Below are 6,000 nucleotides of genomic sequence, written 5' to 3' on the forward strand. Positions count from 1 at the left end.
CCCTTCATCCATCAACTTAACCGTTGAAAACTCTGGAGATTAGCAGCTGAGAAAGTGCATACGTAGCAAAAATATGTCACACTGGTCAAAATGGAGATAATATTTTTTTTTACACTATCATTCTCTTCTATGCAGAGCTACAACTTTTTGACTTTTGTCTTTTGTGAAAAATTTAATACCTTGCCTCTTCCCAAATTTACAGAAAAAAAAATTATTAATGAAAAAAATATTAATGAAATATCATTGTTTAAATTTTATTTCCAGCAGTGGTAATGCTAGAGGAAACAGTTAATTGTATTATTTGATAGCAATATTTTTCATTTCAATCTCTGGAAATAAATACATTTTTTTTAACAGAGGTGTAATTTCTTCCTCATGAAACAACGAAGTGAGAATCAGGCTGATCTTACCGTATCCAGTTCCTAGAATCACCCCATAAAGGCTAACCCCAATGAAGAAACTGTCAAAATGCTGATCTTAAGGAGAAAAAAAAAAATCAAATTTTCTTTCAGTTTAATGTATAAACTGAAAATTTATAAAATTTGAATATGAAATATGAAGCTTTTAATTAGTTTCTAAATTAACACAATAGTGGAAAATGACAACATATTCAAAAGCTTTATAATTCTTTCTCTTTTTTAAATGCGTATAAACTTTTACAGTTCAGATCAAGCTACCAAAAACCAACGAGAAAATACCTCGAAATCTTAAAGTGCTCAGAATAAAGTATGAGGTACAACTGTGCATCACACTCTCAGCTGGGATTTTTTTTGCTAAAAAACTGTAGCCATGGATCTCAGCCCATGTGGTGCATCAAGGTGATGTACCCCTGTACAAGTGTGCTAAACCATAATAGCTTCTTAAGTTATTATAGTGTCATTAAAAACATTTGACATATAGTGTAGTTTGAAAAAAATTAGAGACTAAACTCGATCGTGAAATAAAGATGCAGCACTGAAGAGGGTGTTTGGAAAAACCCTTGCAAAGATACCTGTGAGGTACATAGTCTCTTCAAGAGGTATGGTTTGCAGTCACTTTAGGGTATGATGGTTTTCAAACTCCAGAATTAAAGACAGGGGAAAATGAATATATCTGCTAGTAATACATGTAAATCAGCTGAATTAGTAAGAGACCATACTATGGAAAAATGGATTTAGCCTACTGTTTATTTCTTACTATGAGAAAACTGCCTCATTATAAGGCTTTAGTAAAATGCAGAGGCAACTGCAGTGCAGTGTGGATTAATTAAAATTCAGGCATTAACTGAGTTTGACCTCAAGTCATAATTCCTGTGAGTAACATCCTCTGCCACTTGTTGGTTTTGTGGAGGATCTTACGGAGGTTTTCAGGGAAAGTGGGAATGTGACCTACTTACTACCATTGCTTCTTCTCTTTGCCTTTAAATTTCTCTGCTAATGTCCCTGCATTATGAAAGGAAGCAGATGGATCTACTGTATAGGAATTTCTTTAGTCTTCATTTATTGCCAGTTCCTTGTCTTTTAATTTTATTGAAGCCTAGGTGGTTTTTGTGTTAGGGGTTTTTTTTTTGGAAGGTGGGGAGATGAGTCCTTTTTTCCTTGTCAAGGTAATTCGTCAAATGATGTTTTCATAACCCTGCAGCTGCAGAAATTTATTTTTGACTGTTTAATACCCTCCAGTTTATTATTCAAAGATCGTCTGTTTGTAATGATTAAATATAAGCATCTCAGAAATACATAATGATGCCAATTTTCTGCCTAGTTTCCCTTTCCTAGAAGCACCTTATCGGTGCAATATAAAGCCCAAGATGACAGCAATTTACACCTCTGCAGAGACAATAAAATGCAAATAGTGTGGTTTAGGTTGAGTATTTTCCCCTGGAGATAATTAGTTTTACCTTCTCATTATTTTCCCTTGTGCAAAAAAAAATGCACTAATAGGATGACTGCTGGTTTGTTTTGTTTTTTTGTTGTTTTTTAAATTTAATTATTTTTTAAGCTTGGATAAGAACTTAACTGTTACAAATACCTATCAGGGAAAGTTGTGTATTTATTGGATGCCACATAATGAAGAGCCGCCTGCCTGCTACCTTTCACTACTGCTTTTTCGCAGAGTGACATTTGTGGGTTTCGGATTGCAGAAGTGAGTTTATGTTGCGGGCTGAAGTCACTAAATAATGAGGTCAGATACAGCACAGCTCCTTGGTTTGGATTTGAGATGCACAAACCTCTTCTTAATAAATGGTACTTTATATGGGTTTTAGTTTCTGTGGGATTTTTGTCACATAGCCTCCCTGAACAAAACTATTGCACCCTAGGGAGAAGAGTATTGGTGCCGTCAGAGAACTAATTTTGGGAAGGCAGAGAATAAAACTGTCAGCTTTTCCGAGCTGAAAGAGTTTCCCAAAGGGACTTTTTATTTTGTGAGGAAAACTACCAGAGGCTTGTAGCATTACTGGTATTGATTTTACTGTTCCAGTTTGCAGTCTTTATTTGCAAGAGCAGTTTGATTAAAATGACTTGTCTTTGATTTTCCTTCTCCAAATGGCTTTGATTTTAAAATTGATTTTATGACAGTTTATAAAATAAAACTAAAATGGTTAAAGTAATTTCTTTTTTTCGAAATCGAACCCACTATTCTGATTATTAATGTTAAAGTGATATTACGAGTCTGAATCATTAACATCACATTTTTTGAAGGAAGTCTCAGGTCATGTTTTGTTCTCAGGTCATGTTTGGTTCTGTGTCAGAATAAATTCAAATGCCAAACTACCACAATTTCTCATGGAAGAGAAACTGTTAGATTGAAGCTGCCTTGTTGCTTGACTTCTGTCAAAATAAGTCATAGATAGCAAATATATATCAGTTCCTTTCACTGATTCACTCAAATAAGATTAAAGAGAATAAGAGGACACTATAAGTCACTTACTTGCTGATTTACTGAACTAGAAAAATAGTCAGATCATTAACTGCCATCTTAAAATGTAAGACTAGTCTTCTGAAAAGTTTAGTTAATGCTTGCACCTGCTCTATAAATTTAAGCAACTCATCCCTCAGCTTTATTGCCTCCATGACATCCACAGCTAGTGAGGTCCATAATTCCAGAGCACAGATGATTAACGTCACCCTATTTGGATTCCTTTCTGTAGCCCAGCATCTGAGATCACCAGAAACTGCCTGCATCTGCATGATGAGGCAGGCAGGGTGGGAGGGGACTGTTTTAAGCCTTTGAATTTTTTCCATGAAATTTTGCTTTCCCTAATCTCCTGAGTGAGACTGGTCAGAATTTGTCCAAGAAGCTCTTTCCTATTGAAGATTTTGGATATAGCAAAGTTGAAACTGTGAAACATTTCAATCTCATCTACATTTTCAAAGTAAATTTTTAGAACAGTTTAAATACATTTATTTGGATAGGATTTTTCTTTTGGTGATATGTTAGTTAAAAAAATGATGTAAAACATTTCTGCTTCAATTTGGATATTTTATTTTGTTAAAACTTTTGGGATTTTTCACTTCATTATAATTTGAAACTAATATAATTTCAAAATCCATAAATTGTGTTCAGAAAAAAAAATCCTTTTTTATTTTTTGTTTGGATCAGCTTCTCTAGTTTGCTGTAGGTGACTTTCAGAAAGGTTGTGATTTGACTAGTATATGCCTCCAGCCCTTCAGAAGCATATTCATCCATTCAAAGTTTTATTCTTTTTTTTTTCCTTCCTCTTCATCTGTCCCAAAGTTTCTGCCTCATCCACTCTCACCGGAGGACAGGCAAAGAGATCTGCTTCTGAGGTGTATATTAAATAAACAAGTTGGTGGCTTTGCATCTTTCCTTTTGAAATCCTATAATTATCAGCCATAGTATGTCGGAAGCACTTTCTGATGTATTAACCATGTGTGAAAACAAACACATTTCTTGATACCATGATAGACAAGGAACTCATGGATATCAAGGAAGCAAAAATAACCACACCAGAGAGAAAGGGAATAGAGAAGAGAGAGGAAAAAGCAAAGATCCAGACCTGATAGTGATGGCAAGGGATTAAAACATTAGGATAAATATTGCTGTGTTCAAAGTGTTATTCCAGAGTGTTAGGGTTCTGTTTCCTTTCTGATCAGCTATCAACTGAAAATCAATTTACTTTAGCAGAGAGCACACCACATGTTACTGTGTTATTTATAAAAAAATTATATCCCCTTTGCAGCGTTGTTGACTGCCATCAGCGGTCAATCTAGAAAGTACAGTTCTGAGATAGCTTGCACAGAGAGGATATAATGAAACTAAAAAGTAATAGAGAGCGATAACAAAGATGATGTAACGGTACCTGCACATGGAGAGAAAATGTGCTAGGACAGTTGAGCCCTGAAAATAGCCAGTGCGGTTTGAGGCATGATGAAAGCCTACAAACTCACGAGCGGCTTGGAAAAACTAAATAACCTTCTTTTCGTACGAGAGCAAAGAATCCCCACACAAGATGATCAGACTGCACATTCAGGATGCATAAGAGAAGGTGAGTCTTCATGCAAAGTCTAATTAAGATCTTTACATCATTGTCACAGGGCACTGTAGATGCTGAAAGTATATATGACTTCCAAAAACGTATTTGTAAAAGAATTATTTATCTAGGGTCATTAAACACAAAAAAAATATGGCCACTGGCCCAAGTTGATCTCGAGACACAGGGCTCCAAGTGTTCCAACAGTTCAGCAGGGGAGCATCAGTCCCTTGCAGTGTCCTCATATACTTCCTGGGCAGCGGCTGCTGCCCACTGTCAGAAACAGGACTAGGCAGACCTTTAGTCTTGCCCAGTATGGCTTTTCCTACTTTCACGAAAAATAGCTTGCATGCTACAGATTTATATAGCGTCCAACGCTGCGACAGATTTGAGATTTGCTTGTTTTAAGAGCTGTCGTCTTCTGTGATTCTTCAAAGGCTGTTATGCTATAGGGGCTTGCTATCATTTAAGACAGATGTGGGGAATTCATCTCACCCAACTTTAGACATCTACGTGTGAGGTAATATCCTGGATCCCTGCTTCGATCAATGGAGAAGAAAATTCATGGTTAGGGTCATCTTACCTAGGAGATGAGCTGTGTGCTATGGAACCTGTCATTCTCTGTAAAGAGAGCCAAGTGACAAAAACTCCCACGTAGACACCTACACCGCAGTTGTCAAAATTTGGGTATGTGAATCCCGCTATGTCTGGACCTAAGTGATGGTCTAACTAGGAAAACTGAATGGTTTTTTCCCTGTTTTTGAAATCAGGAGATTTCTATTAGCAGGGCCCTTGCCCTTGACTGGTGTCCACGTTGAAGATAATGTGAGGGGAGAAGGAAGGGAAGTAAGCAGAGAGCTGTATCCTGGTTCTGCTTCCTCCCTCGCGGAGTACATTGCATAAAAGTGGAGGAAATGGGACTTTTTTTCAAAGAGAGATTGGTGTATTTTCTAAAACAATAGTGCAAGGGCAAGCCAGCTGGAAAAGCTGGCATACAGACTTTAACCAGGTTTGGGGGCCACAAAGGTGTTAAAGACAGACTTTGTTATCCAGAAAGATCCTTTATTTTCTTCTTGAGTGTTAACATGTCTGCAGAAGATAAATACGACTAGAAAAAATATATTAATTGCTTTATTGTCATGTAGTTCCTCCAAAATCACAGTTCTACAATTCAAAGGTCTAGGACTGAGAAAAATGCATTTAAATCACTCCTGGCTTCTAAAAGCTGCATTATGGAAATGAGACTGCCTAAGAATGGTGTCAGACAGGAGATGTACACATAGCAGGGCGTCTGAAGGGCAGCACTAGGAACAGTGGGCAGCTATTACTTAGGTTCAGAGGAACTGGACTGCATAGCTCCTGGTGGTTGAATTCATTCACAATAGAATTGCATCCAGGTATATGACATATATAATTTTCAGTATTGTTTTTGTTTTCAAGATAAAGTCATCTGGCATTCTGCCGTATGGAAGCTTGTTTGTTACGTGAATGTTGTTCTTATCACCAGTGAAGAACAGCTTCCCAAAGTC

The sequence above is a fragment of the Calonectris borealis genome, chromosome 3 (assembly GCF_964195595.1).
Source record: "Calonectris borealis chromosome 3, bCalBor7.hap1.2, whole genome shotgun sequence".
Lineage (NCBI taxonomy): Eukaryota > Metazoa > Chordata > Aves > Procellariiformes > Procellariidae > Calonectris > Calonectris borealis.